At 52.1% G+C, this 20,537-nt stretch overlaps 1 long non-coding RNA gene across 3 annotated transcripts in view; it reads right to left on the bottom strand.

Moving 5' to 3' along the window:
• Positions 1 to 20,537, bottom strand: part of LOC124102852 (uncharacterized) — a 36,582-nt gene that overhangs the window by 8,296 nt on the left and 7,749 nt on the right. Inside the window, exon 3 of one of the 3 annotated variants that reach the window (XR_006855012.2) lies at positions 20,059 to 20,500. The exons of the other annotated variants lie outside the window; for them this stretch is intronic. This is a non-coding gene — a long non-coding RNA (uncharacterized LOC124102852). Of the gene's footprint in view, positions 1 to 20,058; positions 20,501 to 20,537 lie in introns of those variants that run through there. 3 annotated transcript variants of the gene reach the window in all.

Genomic DNA, 20,537 nt, shown 5'->3' with positions numbered 1-20,537 from the left:
AGGGGACGGTGGATGCAGTCTCTCAGGCCTCCCTCCAGGGCCCACCTAAGGCTAGGACTTCAAATACCGATGGTGGCATCCAAGAAACCCGAGAGACCGCACAGCCGTGACCAGAAGACCTCTGCTTCCCAGAACACCTCATCACAAGGACACCCCAGAACAAGGACAATCGGAGCCAGCCAGAGGTGTGCTGCTTCCACCCTCAGAGTGAGAAGCCATCCAAGGCCGAGGGTGAGCCACCCCGCGGTGTGACAACTTTTGAAAAAACAAACTTCGAAACACGGGTTATCTGGGCAAACGGGTGGTTTTCTCCTTTTCTCCCCAGTTGTCCATGTGGCACACAATCGGGGCCATGAAAATCTGTCTTCCTCGGAAGAGTTGAGGAACAGCAGAAATTTGGATCAGAAGAGTCTCAGTTCAACCCTCTGATTTTGCTAGAGGACATCGAGCCCAAACCACACAATGAGCCAGAGGCAAAAGCAGACCCAGAACGCGGAGCTTCTCCTTTCTCCACATCACGCCGAGCAGGTTTGTCTCTGCAGGTTGGAGTTCACAGGTCAGCTACCTAGGGAAGGAGCTGGGTGGGAGCGTTGGGGTGCTGTCACTGAGACTCTGGGCAGCCAGGTGCAACTCTGAGAAGTCCACTCACTGTCCATCATGAGCTGCGGGCCCTGAGGTAAGCAGTCCTGCAATGAGGTCCTCCGGTAGCTCCCCTGGCCACCACGCAGGCTCATGCGGCTGGGCAGCAGCCCGGCCCTCTGCCTTTGGAAGGAGTTCCAGTTCTTTTTTTGGTGACTGCCACTGCCCACTACTGCCCCTCCTGCTCCCTGGAGTGCACAGTAAAGACCAGAGGCCTTCCATATAATGACTGTGGTCAGCTGTAAATAGAAGGGACTAGTGTGCACCGTCTTGGTTGGGGATAATCTTAGCTCCGCAGTTTCATTTTAAGTATGCCCATCCTGGACTGGCACACCAGCATTCAGCCTGAGAAGTCTTAAAAATGGAAATTACAAAACCACAGAGTGGAACCAAAATTGTTCAGAGTGCAGTCACCGTGATCGAGGCACCCTCAGTAATGTGGCCAAGAAGAGGCCTGGCGGAGCCATGGGGGCCTCACACCACGTGGGCGAATGCACTCGGCCATCCCTGCAAAGGGAACAGAAGACGGCACCATCACCGGCTCCTCCCCAGCACACGTGGCCAGCGCTGTGCTACAGGGCCGTCCAGGGGCAGGTGTGACAAGGGCCTCCCCAGCTCTGGGGCTGCCTCTCTGGACTGGCCTGTCGGGTGCAGTCTGAGGAGCCCTGGCCACTGGGTTCCATCCACAGAGCGGCTACACGGTGGGCCTGAAGACCCCCGCCTGCTATTTCCCTGAAAATCTGGGTCTCAATCTTGGTTCACGTTTGCCCAGAAATATGGCATTGCAGAGTGTCCTCATAAACCCTTCAGGTGGAGGCTGGCGGCGGGCACGCTATTATTATCGCTCTGCCTCGCTGTGCCCTCAGAGTCAGGGACGACCTGCGGCTGCCAGGGCTGGGCACCCCCAGCTGCAGCTCCCAGGGGTTTCTTGCAGATTCGGGCACCGTCGGTGTTTCTCCCCCTTTGGAGAAACAAAACACAACTCTTGATTAAAAATATCCTCGACTCCTTCCGTTTCATAAGTCCGACCCCTCTGCCACACTGGCGGCTGTGATTTGGAGATGCCCACTCCCTCTCCCCAGAGAGCCCCTGGTCAGGGTGTCCCTGCCACCAGAGAACACGGGGACTAGAGGCTCTTGCAGAGCTCCGTGCCCCCCACAGCCCCGAGAGGAAACACGCTCTGGCCCACAGGTTGAGCTGAGAGCTTCAAGTCCCCGCCCTCCGTGGCAGGCCCTGTTCCCAGTGTCTCGCAGCCATCTCCAGCCCGAGATGGACTGAATCACTCTCCACATGAAGGCACGACTCACGACTCACGGGTCTCCCTGCTCAGCGTGCAGCTGTGAGTCTGGGACCCTCCAGAGATGGCAGCCATTCCCCCCGCCGGAAGTGCTCCCCGTTCTGCCCACAGTCAGCTCTCCCCTGGCCCCGACTCTGGCAAGCCCTGCTTCCTGAACTGGGCACGGTGAGGAGGGCAGTTCTCAGACCTTAGGCGTGGCCTCCAGACCCACCATGGCACCGCTGCAGGCCGCCTTCCCACTCTGGGGAGCCTTCCTCGGTCCGTGGGCCACCGTGCCCCGGCCCAGCCTCCAGACTGGGCCGATGGTGAATGAAACAGCTCCAAACAGCATCGTTCAGGGTTCACTCGTTTGTTTCACAACCTGTTTTTATTTCATTTGGATAAATCATTACATGTGACTGCTGGATGCAGCATGGTGTACGACTTCCCAAGAGACGGCCTGGCTCCCAGGTTGGTCCCCTCCTGGTCTCACCGCTGCACAGGAGTGGTGGCTTCCACAACTTCACACCCTTGATGCTGCCAGTTGCTTTGAGTCTCAGTCGCGCTGACTGTGTATATCAGTACCTCACTGTGGTCCTAGTTCGCATTTCCCTAGAGACTAAACCACCTGCAGAGTGTTGAGGGTACATATTTGCCACCTGCACACCTCAGGTACAATGCCTATTGAAATGTCTTGTTTATTCAGGGATATGCTTTCCTATTATTGAGTTTGGAAGGTTTTTCCCTGTGGTCCGGATATGTGTCCTTTACCAGATATAGAATTACACATATTTTCTTCCAATCTAATTAACAAGTGTTTTAAATGAAGGAATATGTAGGGAAAAGTTCTTTTGAAAAGGGCTACTTAAGGGCTGGGGATGTGGCTCAAGCAGTAGCACGCTCGCCTGGCATGCGTGCGGCCCGGGTTCGATCCTCAGCACCACATACAAACAAAGATGTTGTGTCCACTGAAAATTTAAATAAATAAATAAATAAATATTTAAGTTCTCTCTCTCTTTTTTTTTTAAAAAAAGGACTATTTAACTCCACAAATGATGCAGATCCATGACTTTCCATCTTCATGATGCTGAGAATAATATAGTGGAAAACTTGGTAGCAGCAGATCTAAACTGGCCAGGCATTTGAAAATGAGCTGAGTAGAGCACATTGGGGACTCAGTGCAGGCTACATGAGCATCCCCCTTAAAACAATGACTTACCGTTATTTGTTTTGAAAGAAAACAACAATAGAAAGTGTACATTACATGTGTTTCCCCCCAAATCAGAGCCTCATCTTTCAAGTGATTCCTGCCATCGATTTCCACTATTAGAATAGGTGTTGATGTCCACCACAATGACAACCTGGTCCACACTCCCTGAACTCACCTGCGGCAGGCATGCTACGGGATCCTCTGTCAGCCCGTGAGTGTGGACCTGGGCGGGGTTCTTACCAGGAGGTTCTGTGCCCAACATCCCATAGTAACTTGCTCCACTGTCACCCCTACTGAAGGGAAGGTCTTCAGGTCTTTCCCTACAAATGACACACCCTGTCATCAAATGGAGACCCGCTTGGATCAAAGGACCCTGCTATGTCCCAAAAGTGCTCTCTTTATACCCAATCAACAAACACGTTCTGGGTGCACCATGCTGTGGCCATGAAGGACGCATGAGGCAAGGCTGTGACCCTCAGTGGGCATTCCTGTAGTTAAGGAGACAAGAAGGTAGCATGAAATGTGGGCAGCATCACCAAGTGGAGCTGACCCTTAGAGAAAGAGGAAGGCAGAGCAGGCAGTGAGCTGGGTGGGAGGAGAGGGAGCTACCCAGGAACCCCTCCTGCTGTCAGAGGGACAGCAATGCTGTGTCCGTTGAGGGTCAGGTCCACTGATATGAAGGCATTTTGACAACTCATTTTAACCGTAAGAAATACTCAGAAAAGGGATAAAACCAAAGACTGGGAGTCCAAGAAAATTTCCCAGGGGAAGTGGGACGTAAACTGAACAGTGAAGGGTGGGTAGCATACAGAATGTAGAAGGGCGGCTGTGGAATTTGTCACTCTTTGGTCTCCCAGCCTCTGAAAGCACCTGCCCGCCATAGAAGTCAAACCTACCAGACACCTGCTTCCAAGTCTCCCTGCAAGTTGATGCACGTGACCTGGGCTCCGCTGGTTGGAGTCACCTGCCCCAGAGAAAGTGTCCACGCCTAGCGCCAGGTAGGGAAGAGGCCGGAATGTGCACAGGTGTGGGACCCGAGGAGGCTGCGTCCAGCCCTACAGGTGGCCAGAGCAGGGCTCAAGGAGCCCTTGGCCCCACCCTTCCTGGTCAGTGGTGCCACATGGTCAGCAGCACAGAAGTCCTAGACACATGTCCTAGACACATGACCACTGAGTCCAGAATCTAAAGCCATCTAGTGTCTTTTTAGTTAGTTTCTCACCTGCTTCAATCAGCTAACATGGGCTTTAGAGTAGCAGTGGCTACTGTGCAGCAAGACCCTCTCAGACCCTGTGCAAGGCCAGTTAGCATCCTACTGGGTGTAGCGTGGCGTGGACGCAGGGCTCAGACCTCGGCGACATCCAAGCAAAGCCAAGGGGACTTCAAGCCCTCGGTGCTACAGTTTGGATAAGTCCCCTCCCCTCCCCACAGGCCCAGGTGTTAGGGTTTGTCCCCAGCCCACGGTGACAGTGGGAGGTGGAAACAATCAGGAAGTTTAAAACAGAGTGTGGGGTCCCTGTATGTAAAGATGAGCACTGCGGGGGGTGGGGGGTCATGGTAAAGGGAAAGCTTCTCACTGGTGAAATGATTTGATATGATTTTTTTTCATTATTCAGATTTTCTTTTAATGTCTGAACAACCACATGCTGGTATCCCTAAGAATAAAGACTTTGTGTACATTTTATTTGATCCTATAAATAGATTTGGTACAATCAATTAAAAGTAGGAGGAATCACCTACCAGGCCCAAGCAGGCGTGGGCAGTGGATTCTCTGTGCCCCAGACTGGCTCACTTTAATGCTGGCCAGACGTCCACTGGCTGGGACCAGGGTTTCTCTACGTGAGGGCTTTGCCCCGTGTGCAGCTGCCAGAGGTCCAGCGCCGCCCAGAAGACGCTCCCTGAGGCTGTGCTGACCCCCAGCCCCCTCACTGCTCCAGGAATAACAAGGTGTGTGTTTTAAACGATGCCCCAGCGTCCCCAGGGGTGGGGCTGCAGCTGCCCGTGATGGCATCCCTGTTGCTCCCGCTCCCTGGTCCACGGCCCACTCCCTGCTGCTCCTGGGTCACCCGCCACAGACACCAGTCTCGAGCCTTCGCAGTCCAGGGTGTGCGGGCTCCAGGAGCAGGCCCGAGCTGCCTTCCGTCCCTGCACACGCCAGCTGTGGTCTGGACACCTCCCTCGTGTCAGGAGGAGGACGCACCCTCTGTTTCGCCGTGTTATATGAGAATGGAACGGCACGCAGCAGTGTGTATCAGCCGTGCCACAGGAGACGCTGACACCTGGTTTTCAGACGTGGTGACTTTAAGAGAAGCAGTAATGACAGGGAGCAAGTGGCCTGAGACCAGCGTTCCTCTGACTTCCGGGCACAGGACCTCTCTGGCATTCTGCTGAAGGACACATTCTTATTTATTTGTACAGGGGATTGAACTGGAGCCGGGGCACTCCACTGCTGAGCTACTGAGCCACACCCACTCTTAGTTTGAGACAGGGTCTTGCTAAGTTGCCCAGACTGGCCCAACCTGCAGTCTTCCTGCCTCTGCCTCATGAGTCACGGGGATCACAGACATGGCTATGGGGCCACCTAGAATACAGAATCTCCTAATGAATCCCCAAGAAAAACCAGAACTGCGGGTCCTCAGACAGTACCCTGAGCAGCCAGATGTTCTAAACCAAGGACTGCCAGGAATGAGGAAGACAGCCCTCTGCACAATAACTCACTCAAGGAGTGTCCTTAAGTGCTACCCAACCACCACACACACACACACGCACTCACATGCATGCTCATGCATGCACACATGTACACATGCACACACACGTGTATACACATACACATGCACATACACACATAACACACGCACGTACCCACATGCACACATGCATATGTGCATGCACACATATGCACACACATACACGTGCACACACACAAACATGCACACACATACACTTTCAGATGTTTTCGGGTCAGCAGAGGCAGCTCCCTGTGCTGCGTGACATCACACCTAGGAACACTCAACCATTTCAAGCTGAAAGACTTCTGAAAACCTTGGCTCTCCACTCTGGCACCAGACTCCATTCCGTCTGCCCATTTCTGGCTTGTGTAACAGCCTACCCCGATTGGTGACAGAGCAGCAGCCCCCCACACCTCACCAGGGTGAGCCCCTGGCCTGGGCAGGGCCCAGTCCAGGGTCAGTGCAGTGGCCCGCCAGCACTCAGTGAGATGTGGGGCTCGTCTGGAGGGCCCACGGCTGCAGCCGTAGGAACGGCTGGAAGATAAACTCAGTGGGTGCTGTCGAGCAGAGCACTTCCCGAGGCCTCCCCAGGAGGATGGGGGTGGCCTCAGGGTCCCAGGACAAGCGCTGCACTGAGCTTGACAGAAGCACCCGGTCCCATACGCACAGCGCCCTGTCACTCTCTTCTTCGAAGCAGTCGTGGGCGATCCCAGACTCCTGGAGGGAGCAGGGACCACCTCTCAGTAAGGTGGCACCACGTTTAGAAATGCAGGGTGCTGCCCGTGCACTTGTGTCCCCTGGGGAGACGCTCCCGAGACCCAGCGCCAGCACCACCAGGCACCAGCTCGGGCCGGCTCTACCGCGTGTTCCCTGCGGGCCACGGAGAGCCCAACTTCAAGCCCTGTTTCGGGGAGCTCCGCTGAAGTCGGCGTTTAGCCAAACGGAGAACTGTGTCTAGTGCGAGAAGGTGGGGGACGCAGAGAGAAGCCTGGCAAGGTGCGCTTTTGTTTATTTCAAATATCGCAACGATCGGGCTCAAGCTCCCGGGAGCTCTGCCTAAATGAGGCACTTTAGGAAAGTACGTGACTCTCAAGCCACGAGGGGATCATTTCGGGGTCCATTTCTGCCACATTCCTAAGCATCTCTCTTCTTCCCAGGAACAACGTCCAGGTAACAGCTCTTCGGCATTCGAAGGTTCCGGCTGTGTTGGTGGAAGTGCCGCAGGCTGCGCTCGCGCTGCCCTAACGTGCCGGATGCCCTTCAGTGGGCGATACTCTGCCATGCCCCTCTCACACCCTCTCTAGAAGCTTGAGTAGGGACACGAAGAGGCCTCGGGGACTTTCAAGTTACCTTGATGAAAGTGACGATGAGGCCCCTCAGGAAGGCATTTCACCAAACGGCAAGTCAGTGGTCACCAAGTACGGCAGAGGCAGCAGCAGGCGCTAACCAGGAGGGGGACAGGGACCTGTGCACACGGACTGCCGCCTTCAGACTCTGCAAGTCACGCACTCTTCCTGCTTCAGGAGCTCTTTACACAACTGCTGTGGAGATCGAGTGGGTGACAGTCCGTGGGTTTGTAAAGGGAAGCCCGAAACACGGCAGGAGGGGCCAGTGGGCTCGACCGCTTCAGGGATGGCCTTTGCGGGGAGCCTCCACCCAGGCCCGCAGTGTGCGGTGGCTCGGTCCACGAGCACCACGAACAGGAAGGTGTGCACCACGCGCTGCTCCCCACTGGCCTGGACTGACCGGGGTCTCCCGTGTCTACCGGCAGCTCTGCAAATAGCATCCCCCGGTGACAGCCGTCACCTGTGTTCCAAGTGTGTGGAGAATGACGGCAATGTCCCCTGCACTTCCTGCTGTCACCTCCATCCAGTCCAAGCCTCCACTCATCCTCTGCCTCACTGGGAAGGACCCTTAGGAGACCCAACGTGACACATTGGGTTCCAATGGGCCCACGCGGCCTCCACACTGGTACCAGCAACACCTGGCGAGGCCTGAGCACCATCCCCCGGCTTCCCGAGGACACGGGCCCACATCTTTCCTCACCTGAGCTCTGCTTCACTTGGAAACCTCTGGCCCTCCACCTGCTAAAGCCTGACCAAGACTTTAAGGCACCTTTAAAACTTATTTTGAAAAAAGGAAGAACCCATGTGGGTAATGATAACAGGTCACAGAAAGTTACAGGAACCGCAGGGCCCCAGGCAGGACAGCAGCTCACCACCGGTCACTGCAGCACTAGAAAGGTAACTTCACCCAGCGCTCGTGTGGCTGCTGGCACGAGAATTTAGAAAAGCTCCTTGCCCCGGGGACTTCACCAAACTGACAAGTAGACAGGACCTGCCAACTGTGACCAGAGCTGGCTCTCCTACATACAGTTCTCCTCACACTCCCAACCGAACTGTGCCAGAGCGATCCGTCATTTTGTTTGGTGTTTAAATGCAAAACAGGTCTCCCAGAGGTTGTGCTTTCCAGACCGTTACAAAAAGACCTCTCGGTTGTCTGTCGGTGTTTCCTCTGAAGCCTCGGTGAAGCGACGGCAAGCACATAGTATGTGTATTGTTTTTATCTTCACAGGGGCTTTGAAGAACCTCTTGGCATTATCGAGGGTGGGCGAAGAGTCCATGGGGAAGAAAAGTAAAGTCAGATCAGATTTTAAACCCTCTATATGTTCCCCCAAGACGGGTTTATCTCCCAAGGCTTTCAGTGGCTCCAAACATGTGACAGTACACGGGACATGAAGCACAGAGAAGTGTCCCTCACCCAGAGGCCACCGGGAAGGGCTGTCCTCTGAGGTCAACCAACCAAAACCCAAGCAAGAGGGCTGCAGTCAGCTGCCGTGAGCTAGGGGAAGGGAGTCCCAGCAAGAACTACCGCGAGGTTTGTTGTTGTAGTCCGGCTGCAGCAAAATAACCGGGGGGTGACGAACGACTTGTGTAGATTGATACAGCAGGAGTGGGAGCCATTTATTGTAGGACAGGAGCAGTATTTATACATTCCACACAGCTTATCTAATTAGCATAAACTCGATACATCAGTCAACCAATCAGGAATCTCCACACTTAATGGCTCGATGGTGTTACTTCACAAACCACTCCCTCTGGCATTTTGCCAGGCGCCATCCAGACTTGTTTACAGACTCTAACATTCCCCTGGCAAAATGCCAGGTGTTATTTTGACTTGTTTACAGACTCTAACAGTTTGTGTCTTTGAAACCTCCCAACAGTGGCAAGACCCCACGTCCCCTCTAGGAAAAGGACACCTGCTCCCCCACCCCCTCAGGCTTCGTCACTGTTACCTGCAAAGAGAATGCAGGACAGGCCAGACTCCGCACAGTGGCCTGGTTTGAGCATGGGGAGTCCCTACCATAGCTCATGTTGAGGGCTCCATGACACAGTGTTGGGGTCTTCAGGAGGCACAGGGACCTGACCCCATGAAGGGACTAATGTCTCCCGTGGCTTAGCCCTCAAAGGAGCTCAGCACCTCTTCTCTCTTCTCAAACTCCTGCTTGCCCTTCTGCTCACCACCATGAGCCAAAGCCACGTGGCGCCCTCACCGGGAGGCAGCAGCCTGACCAGGACTCGCAGCCTCTGGAACTGGAGGCTAACTAAACCTCTTTACCAAACACGCAGCCTCAGGCATTTCACTCCAGCAACAGAAAACAGAGTGAGTCACACAGTAGAAGTGATATCTAGTCTCTTTTTCTAAAAGCAATATCTATGTTATGTTAACTATGATGAAATAACAAAGAAAAAAATTTTAAGAACCTTAAGAGTAGTACAACTCTACATATGTTGGAGATACTTGTTCTTCATATAATATAAATGGAGAACATTTTAAAGGAAGTAATATGTTGCCGGATATGGTAGCACACACCTGTAATCCCAGCAACTCAGGAGGCTGAGGCAGGAGGATCACAAGTTCAAGGCCAGCCTCAGCAACTTAGTGAGACCCTGTGTCAAAAAATAAAAAGGGCCAGGGGTGTGGCTTAGTGGTAGAGCACCCCTGAGGAAAAACGTAATATTCAGCCCCTTAAAATTTATGTAAGATTTAAAAAGTTCATGTAAGACTGAAGGTCCCACCACTCCCAGCATCACCACACAGATGACCGAGCGTCCAGCGGTCAAGCCTGGGGAACGAGGAGAGAAGCAGAACACCCTGAGTCAGCTCACAGCCTGTTCTGTTATCTCTGCAGAAACTCAAGAAACGAATGCCCACATCTGCTCAGTGGGATCCCCCCGAGCACACGGTGTCAGGGCCTCCCCGGGCGTTATGGAAGCACTCTGAGAAGCCCAGTTTCTCTGCTGTTTGCAGGGCCGCGACAGGCACAGGGGGACAAGGATCACCTTCCAGTGAAGAGCAGACAGCCTTGAAACACTTCCAGTGAGGGAGCAGACGGAACAGGGTGTTCTGATCCTCTCCTCCCACAGCATGCTGGTGCCTGGTGTGCACGAGGTGTGCCTGTGTCCCCAGGGTTCATGTGCTGGACGCTCAGTCCTCTGCACGATCATGCCAGGAGGTGGCAGGACCTTTAGGGGGTGGAGCCCAGCAAGAGGAGGGCCTTTAAGAGGAGATTGGGTCCCTAGGGGCATAGCTCCCGAAGGAGTAGGTGGCTCTCGCTGGATCCCCGCTGGTTCCAGTGGCTCTGGATCTCACCAGGCAGTCTCCCTCTCACAGCTTCCATCAGTGTGGCACCATCTGCCACAGGCCTTCACCAGAGCTGAGCAGAAGCTGGTGCCATGCTCTCGAAACCCCCGCATCGTGAGCTAACTAAACTCCTTCTTTATAAAGTATCGAAAAGTCCCCACTCTCAGGTATTTAGTCACAGCAATGGAAGACCAGACTAACACAATTTGTAGCAATTTTACCCATGAGTACGTCTTCTTAATTTCACACTCAGAATCTCGGGGATCCCTTCATGCCAAGGACAGTGGTTGAATATATCCTCAAACTATAAAGATGGAACTGTAGGCAATAACCAATGGTTCATCAATTTTTAAATATATGAAAATAGCAATTTGTTATGCATCAAACCAACAGAACAAACAATCCCCAGGGCTTCTCGCGTGCCACATTGTCTCTAGGCAGGGAAGGGGACCAGGGGAGCTGGGAGTTTCAGTGTTCCCTGAAAGGGTCTCCAGGTCCCCCGGCCCCATGGCTGTATTTCCCATGCGATACAATAGCACTCTCAGCGGGCTGGGGCTCTAGCTCAGTGGTACGCGTGGGGCACTGGGTTGGATCCTCAGCACCACATAAAAATAAATAAAATAAAGGCATTCTGTTCACCTACAACTACAAAAAAAGAATTTTAAATAATCCTCTTTGCACATTTTGTGTCAGAAAAATCATTTTAAAAAAGCAGAAAAATCCAGCCTCCTTCAGCAGGTAATTCCAAAGCCACAGGAAATAATGAGCAAACAAACAAACAATAAACAAAAACCCTGGTCCTCTGAGCTGGTGAGGACCACAAAACACCTTGAAACACAAGTGTTCAGGCCAACCATCGCCCCTTCTCCTACCTCAGCACGGGCTTGTCCCCTCTGTGTTGAAGAAACCTCCCTAAGACCCCACAGTGATTTAGATCCCCAACTACTGGGTCCTGCACCATCTCCCCCAGGTTGTGTTTATGGACTTCCATAAAGTGGCAGCATCAAGACACTGCCCAGGTCCCCAGGCTGGGCTGGCACCGGGGCCCATGAGAGCAACACCTGGTCCCTCAACTTGGGGCCACGCTGCTCCTTCCTGTGGCCCATCAGGCCCAGGTGGGAAGGATGAATGGAGGACTTGGGACCAATGGGAAGGATGAATGGAGGACTTGGGCCCAGGTGGGAAGGATGAATGGAGGACTTGGGACCAGTGGGAAGGATGAATGGAGGACTTGGGCCCAGGTGGGAAGGATGAATGGAGGACTTGGGACCAGTGGGAAGGATGAATGGAGGACTTGGGACCAGTGGGAAGGATGAATGGAGGACTTGGGACCAGTGGGAAGGATGAATGGAGGACTGGGCCCAGGTGGGAAGGATGAATGGAGGGACATGGGCCCAGGTGGGAAGGATGAATGGAGGACTTGGGCCCAGTTGGGAAGGATGAATGGAGGACTTGGGCCCATGGGAAGGATGAATGGAGGACTTGGGCCCATGGGAAGGATGAATGGAGGGACGTGGGCCCAGGTGGGAAGGATGAATGGAGGACTTGGGCCCATGGGAAGGATGAATGGAGGACTTGGGCCCAGTGGGAAGGATGAATGGAGGACTTGGGCCCATGGGAAGGATGAATGGAGGACTTGGGCCCAGGTGGGAAGGATGAATGGAGGACTTGGGCCCAGTGGGAAGGATGAATGGAGGACTTGGGCCCATGGGAAGGATGAATGGAGGACTTGGGCCCAGGTGGGAAGGATGAATGGAGGACTTGGGCCCATGGGAAGGATGAATGGAGGACTTGGGCCCATAGGAAGCATGAATGGAGGAGGACTTGGGCCCAGGTGGGAAGGATGAATGGAGGGACTGGGCCCAGTTGGGAAGGATGAATGGAGGACTTGGGCCCATGGGAAGGATGAATGGAGGACTTGGGCCCAGAGGGAAGGATGAATGGAGGACTTGGCCAACCCCGGGAGGCACAGCACAAAAACACAACACCAGGAAGGGGGGCCAAGGCCATCCTCCCAGTCCTGGGGGACGTCACTGCTTACACCCCTGCCCACCGCACTCCTGCTCTTCCTCCCATGGGTACCTTCCACCTGGCACCCATGGGTGCTGAGGAAGGCCACCTGGCTTCTCTGTATGGCACAGGTGTGGCTGGTCTTTGCGAGGGGAGGGTGGGGGGATGCAGGCAGGTGCAGACGCCTGCAGAGCTTCTGAGGCCGCAGGAGCCTCCTCCCTAGGCCACACCCACTCCTCCTGCCAGGGAGAAGTCTCCTGATGGTTCACAGAAAAGCAGCAGCAAGCGGGCAGGAGAGCTGGCTTCCCCAGTGGGGGAGCAGCAAACCAGGCAGCAAGGAGCAGCCCATCGGAACTGCTTGCTAAGCATCTTCACCTCCAGCCTGGAGGAGGCCCAGCCAAATCCAGCTCCACCTGGCAGAAACCAGAGCAAAAGGGGTGGGACCGCACGTGGAAGTTCACCTGCACAGCTGGCCACGGGCCCTTCCCTTGCTGCCCTAGGAGGTGTCTCAAACATGCCATTTCTTCCTCTTATTGAGCAAGACCCCGCCCTTTGCGTTGGGTGCACTGGAGTTGGTGTGGCTGGTCTGGCACCTACTTTCTGGCAGGGTCCCCTCCCTTTAGGGCGAGGGCTGGGGCTGGAGGTGAGATCGGAATCAGGCGTGGGGAGAGAGCTGCAGAGAGAGACAGGCCAGGGGAGGTCCTCCTCTGCTCCAGTCGGCTCTTCTGGCTCTCAGCCCTGCTGACCAACTGTGGCCCCTCGGGGTTCACAGACCTAAGCAGCCGCCTGGAGGTGACACCCTCTCAGACTCCCCATCAGCTCCCCTCACAGCCCCAGCCCCCAGCCCAATGGCCTCATGCTTTCAGATACAAGCTCTGACTTGCCCCTGGGCCAGTGCTTCAGTGTGTCTGTCCTCCAGTCCCCTCTCCAAGCCCTCCTTTCCCTGACCTCCCAGGGACGTAGCTTGACTTCCTGCAATACAAACCCCGCCCACACTCAACAGGGCACTGCTGCCCTGCAAACCCTGGAGAATCTCCCTGCTCAAGCCTCTGGCTTCCAACCACCTCCGGAGATGCACAGCTCCAACCCCATCCACGAGCACCTCGGGCGCGGGGCTGACAGAGTTCTCACCTCTTCCTCCTGGCCCTACACCCAGCGCCTGAGAACCGCTGCCGGGCCTGGTGCTGCCCCCCTGGCGCATTGTCCTTCTCTCCCCCAGGAGCACACTGGGTACAGTCAGTTTCATCTAAGTGGATCTCATTTGTACCAGCTTTGAAATGCATTTTTATTTATTTGGTTTATTTAATACATTCAGTGTTTCTTCCAAAGAGTCACATTTGACCAGGACCCTTTCATTTGCTTTAAGGAACCCACTGACCTACAGGAAGGGGCTGAGGAAAAATCGCTTGTACATGACTCCTCTCCAAGGACTCTGTTTAGGGTGTGATTGTCGTGTCCTAGTTTTCACGCGACTCCAGGTAAATCATACCTAATCTGGGAGATTTGGTCAAATGAGATAGTATAGAAGCTAATTGAGGATGCTTGGGTAACGACGCTCAGAGAGAAACCTGGGCTCAAGATGACTATTTTGAGGTCCTGTATATAGAAGTGACATGTGAACATACGAAGGTAGATACATTCTTTAAAAGATAAAGTCAGAAAATCAGGGGGCCCAGATGAGCACATGGCTAGTATCTGTGTCCCAGGAGCGCATGACTAGAGGCCACCCTTGGCACGTTACTCTACATGCAAAAGTCAAGTTGGGAGAACCTCGCCAATTAGATCTCTCAGACTAGGACTTACAGAAAGATCAGAAAGCACATGGCCTTTATTTTTCTAGTGTCATCTCTCTAGGTGGAGCAAGGGGACCCCCTTACCCTGTACGTTCTATGACGAATGGGAGGCTGTGGAGCAGCTGTAAAAGCCGTTTTACCTAATTGCACCCCTTTGCTGGAACTGGAATGGCTCCTGATAGAAATGTCTTTGGACTTTGATCAACACATGTGCAGACCTTTGAGACTGTAAATTAGTCAAATGTCCATCACTTGGGAACTGGCTGAATAAACGATGCAGCTCAGTGGGGACGGGGGATATCTGCAGACGCTGCTAAAGAGAGGACCAAGAAAACGGTACAGTGAGGGTCAGAACCAAGGTGTCCAGTAAACTGACTGGATGTGGGGGAGATGCAGGGACCGGCGCAAGGTGAATCGTGACAATGAACCATCCAGCACAGCTCCTCCGCAGCAGCAAGCCAGCAGCTTCTCCACAGCTCAGCCACCACCTGCACAATGAAGTGACACTACTGGACACTACCTCCATGGCTCCTTATGAGAATTAAGGGAGGTCACAGCTGCGAGGCACCCCGCTCGGTTCCTGACAAACAGTAAACACTTAAACCTTAGCTATCAGGATGTTAGGTGTCACAAAACTGGCTGATTGGTTGAAGCCATGGCAGGGTTTCTGAGCATCAAAACCTATAAGACTGGCTCATGAGACATTGTTATTCTTTCTTCTTAGTGAAGAGCATGACAGGAAGACACAGCCGCCATCGCCGGCCGCAGCTTAGCAGGCTACACACACCGACACTCCACTGCGGCTCCCAACCAACAGGCTGCAGCCCACTCGCCCTGCTCCCTGCCTTCCTGTCTCAGCCCCCAGGGGCAGTCCCAGTGTCCCCCCGGCTTCCAGCGCCAGAAGAGAGGAGCAGAAAACTTGGTAGTCCTGGTGGACAGCCAGAGTCCCGTCCCGTCTCCGTCCTTACAGAGCTGCACGACATGGGATCACCCGGTCTTTTCAGATTTTAGGAAACATGATATCGATAACATGGAGATTCCCTTTAGAGACCATTAGAAAATTCTTTGAGGCACCTTTGCTAATAGCAATTCTTCTACCTTCCAGGCTAAAATCATAACCACCTACAGCCAAGATCACTTGAGTGAGGGAAACAATGGAGCTGTCCTGACACCAGGACTGTGCCATCAGCGGACGGGGCCGCCCCACCTGGAGCGGGGGCATGCTGCCAGGCCCCCCGAGCCGGGCTCCTGGACGCCTTCGCCACTGCAGGACACTGTCACCAAAATCCCTGTGGCACAGCCTCCTCCCTGGTGCTTTGATTCCTGTCCTTCAACAAATATTCAGTGAGTGACTGGGGATACCGGGGACAGTCCCTGAGGGTGGAATCTGGTGGTAAAGGAGACGGAGGAGGCCTTCATTTTCCACAGAGCTCAGGTTCTCGTGAGAGAAGACAGAGTGAATCGACCAATCAACAAGGACTAGCGAGAAAACCCCGAGACAGCGGCCGTCCCATGCAGAGCGGTAAAAAAGGTAACGTGACAGCCATCCACTTGGTGACAACTGTGAGACGGCCAGGTTGAAAGGATATGGAGATTCTTAATTTTAACAATTATTCTACTTGCTTTTCAAAAGACTTATTTCCAGTAATTCTCCTGTCCCCCAACGATGGAAATGTAAGTTCAAAAAGTGTTTCTTGTCTTCCTTTTCGACTAACTGGAAGGACTTCTCAGCTGACAACAATGTCTCAAATTGTACACATATAAATGCAAATGGCTGTGAGCTGAGCATCAAGACCTCTTCACATCATCTTATATACTTTCATATACAGGCACACGCTTACATATGCCTGTGAGTTCAGGAACGTACCTCAGTGAACACAAGAAATGTATGCATTTTTCTGTTGGTGAGGTGAGAAAAGAATTGTCTCATGTTATTATAGACAATAGAGGAGTTGACTCTTGTCTCCATATATATAAATATATAAAATAATATATATGTTACTATTATTGTTATTATTATGATTATTTTTGGTAGTTCTGGGGATTGAATCCAAGGCCTAATTCACAGTAGGCAAGCACTCTACCACTGAGCTACACCCTCAGCCCTTTTTATTTTGAGACAGTGTCTCACTAAGTTACTGAAGCTGGCCTTGAGCTTTTTTTTTAATATTTATTTTTTAGTTGTAGTTGGACCCAATACCTTTATTTTAATGTGGTGCTGAGGATCGAACCTAGGGCCTCGCACGTGCTAGGTGAGCCCTCTACTGCTGAGCCCCAGCCCCAGCCCCACGGCCTTGAGCTTTTGATCCTCCTGCCTCAGCCTCCTGAGTAGCTGGGGTTATAGGTGTGTTCCAACACACCCGGCTGTTCAACTATCTTTTTAAAATGTCCATTCTGGCTGTGCAGGAAGATCGCAAGTTCAAAGCTAGCCTCGGAAGTTTATTGAAACTCTATTTCAAAATAAAATAGAAAGGCCTGAGATGTAGCTCGGTGGTAGAGTTCAGTCCCCAGCACGGCAAACAAAAAGACGGTTAAACAAAACTGAGTTCTTTAAAAAGGCAGGAAGCAAGTGTAACGGTGTAGAAGAGATTGCTGTGAAGAAAAACCTTGATGGGCATCAAAAAGCAGCCCTGGAGGAGCTGAGGTATTTGTAGGAGTAGCAATCAAAAGAATGCCACCGAATCTGCCCTCCATAGCCTAGGGAGTGGGCCTTGCCGACATCCCTGTCCCTGTTGTAGACCTGTGAGCTGTCCAGAGCTGTCCGTGTTTACAGGACTCGTAAATATGCGACAGGTATCTCATGGGGAAAATTGCAACAGAGAAGCTTTCAACCACCTAAGGTGGAGGAAGGAGAGGCCTCTCCTGGGCTGTCCCCAGCCCACCACCCTTCTGCCCTGGGGTGTGGCAGCATTCAGCCACCATCCCCTGTAAATCACCCATACCCCAGAATGTGAATGACTGTGCCATCTAAGCCTGGCCTCCTCTTAGAGGTCTGCACCCACATGGCAGGAGCAGGGCTTTATTTTACCGTGTATCACAAGCAAAAGCAATGGAAAGAATTCCACACCGAATCTTTTTTTTTTTCTTCCTCCCTCCCTTGAAATTTGATCGTATTCCTAACTTTACTCAACTGCCTGGTTTCCTCTCCCTAATGGAGTGAAATTTATGTGCACGATTAGAGCATTGGCTAGGGAAAACCGTTGGAGTTTTAAAAGTTACATGTTTAAGCAATAGATATGGGGATCCTGGAAGAAAACTGGAATGTTCAGAATGTTATCGTAGACATTCCAATAGCTCGCCATTTCCATCCCGGTAACGGTGGTGTTGAACTTATTGGGGGAGAGAAAACATTGACTTGAAGCTTCTCATAAGGACTGCATAGAGGTGCAGCTTTTTGGCTAAGATGTCTGAGAGTTATTTTGAAAACAAGGAGGAAGGTGGGGGCATCACAAGAGCCACTTTGTTGGAGGAACACTGATGACAGGGTAATCCCAGACCCACACATTCAGCGGCATCGGGGGAAGGACGCAGTGCTTCTTGTTTTATCCATAAGTTCTTCACTCCAAACTTCAATCCTGACTTCAGTGTACCAGGGAAATTCACTATGAACAAAAGGACGCGTTTGGACCTTGGGGAAGACGGACAAGGCAGCAAAACTTCCATCACTAAATCACACAAACAGGCCACTCTCCCGGCTTCCTCTCTCGCACTCAGGTCTGGCTGCAGGGGATAGGGGAGCAGGAGCGCTGTCCTCAGAGGCTCCACACATCCTGCCTTCCTGCCGTGGGACTTAGGAGCTACCGCTAACTTCCTGTTTCTGAGCTTCACCTGCACTTGAGGGTGTTTTCAATGCCTGACTTCAGTTTGTTTGCTATTTTGGGTGCTGGCCTGGAACCCAGGGCCTCACACACGCTAAGCACACGCTCTCCCACTGAGCCACACCCAGCCCACCCCGTGCGTCTCATGTCTGAGTCCTTCTATCCAGACACACCCACTCGCACACGCAGCTGCTACCTGCAGGTTGGAGGTACTGAGTATGTAGTGTAGGTCACGCATCTCAACACCGTTGATTTAGATGTTAGAATCCAGTGACAGTTCTTACCCAAACAGTCAGAAATGTTTACCAGTTCCTACAGCACACAAGCTTGAAGAACACTTCCTAAGATACACTACACCTAACAACAAAAAACCCCGAAGGTACCATCCCAAGAAGTTCATTTAACATACAAACTCTCAAATGTCACGACAGCATTTGGCATCCGATATAATGTCAAGGAAAGTGAGTTTAAAAGGCCCACGTGACTCTTCAGGCCTCTTAAAGTCAACAAGTTAAACACACGGGATTAAAAATAGCATGAAAATAGATTCTCACTGGGAACATTCATTTTCTTGGGTCTCTGTCATTGCCATCGACTGCTCAGGTCACTTTGTTTAGAGGCCCATTTTCCCCCAAAGAACCAAATGTTGGTCACTTGACCAGAGTTGGGGCAGCACCCATCAGATGTGTGAAGAACACCGGGGTACAGGCAGGGCCATGCAGCGGTAATGGGGCGGTTTCTTCAGTGCAGGGATTGCTGCACTCGCAAGGACACTCAGAGGGCCTCCTGGACATTCCAGTCTTAGGTATGGTGGACCTCCCTGGGCCTCACGAGCGACGAGCCTGACGTGAGGGACAGGAATGGAGGAGCCAGAGGAACCCCCGCCCACCTGCAGAGATGGGGCAGTGACACAGGCCCTCAACTGGGGCTGACACGGCCGTGGCAGATGCCTGTCCTCCTGAACAGACGTGCAGTAAGCAGTCGGACTTGTTGGGAACCCCTTCCCTGACTTAGATCCACCTGATGAGAAAACTCGCTCATTTGACAAAGATCTCAAAGTCCCCTCTTTTTTCTTCCATTTCCCTGAAACTTGCCTCCTAGAGTTAACTAGGTACCTTGTTTTTAAACAATTTATCACAAGTTTTGTTTTTCCCTTAATCCTAACTAAAGATGACTAAATACTTAAGGCTTTTGTTCTAACTGGAGCTTGATGCATGTTACACAGGCACTCTTCCATGAGGCTATATTCCTGATCTTGTTTTGTTTTGTCTTTTTTTTTAATATCTTTATTTTACATTTATGTGGTGCTGAGGATGGAACCCAGGGCCTCGCACATGCTAGGCGAGCGCTTACCGCTGAGCCACAGCCCCAGCCCTGTTTTGATTTGTCTTTTGATTTTAAGGCAGGGTCTCACCACGTTACCCAGGCTGGCCTGAGACTTCAGTCCTCCTGCCTCGGCCTTCCTGCCAGCTCAGATTACAGGTGTGTGCCACTTGAGACTCTTCTTTTAATATCACATTGTAAAAACAAATTATCAATTTATTCATGTAAGTTTAAAAAAACAATTCAGTGAAGATGACAAATGGTACAAACCATTGTTTGTATAATAGAAGCCTATACAACCAAAAACTTCCTTTTTGAAAAAACTTTAATGGATTCTTTTGTCATCATAAAGATGAATATTTGTATGGTTTCAAGTAGCACCAATTCTCTAATATTTATATTAGATTAATATCTAAATAAGATGTTTTTAAATAAAATAAGCGTTCAGAGCTGGGGACACAGCTCAGTGGCAGAGCAGGTGCAAGGAATACATAAATAAATAAGGTCTCAGAACAAGGCTGTGTACTAGCACTTCATAAACAAATGCAGAAAGTCCCTCCAGTGAATTCTCTGCCCCTACTCCCACCCCATCCACTCCATCACCATCATGACACCAGACTGCTTTATTGCAGTAGAATTATGTTATAATGTTAAATTGCTATAATTCAGTTTCCAGGGTGGAAGAAAAGCAGGAGTCAGGTCTTTTAGAGGCAAATTAGCAAATGAAAAGAAGAGTGTTGAAGGAGAAAGAGTGAGTGGGAGAAACTGTGGGGGAGGAAGGGGCTGCTGGCCCAAGCTACTCCATGCCTGGGAGGCTCTGGTATTGCTGGGTGTTGCTTCCAGGGACATCAGGACCTCCCGAGGTGACTGGTGACCTGGCTAATGAGTGCTGGCAGGTTGGCTCCCGGGACTTCTCCTTCTCTCCTGGGTGCCCACTGCTGCCCTCGAGGTTCTGCTGGTGCCTCCTCTGGTCAAGGGCCATCAACCAGAGACCACAGAAAACTGAATACTGCTCCTCCATCAGGGCTGAGGCGAGCCTCCATGACAGATGTCTCCGTCCTCTGGATCACAGATGCACAATAAGCAATCAGACACTTG

This window comes from Marmota monax, unplaced genomic scaffold (assembly GCF_021218885.2).
Source record: "Marmota monax isolate L192 unplaced genomic scaffold, Marmota_monax_Labrador192_F-V1.1 WCK01_AAM20220418_F8-fsc00361, whole genome shotgun sequence".
Classification (NCBI taxonomy): domain Eukaryota; kingdom Metazoa; phylum Chordata; class Mammalia; order Rodentia; family Sciuridae; genus Marmota; species Marmota monax.
This window is presented reverse-complemented; position numbering and strand designations above follow the sequence as displayed.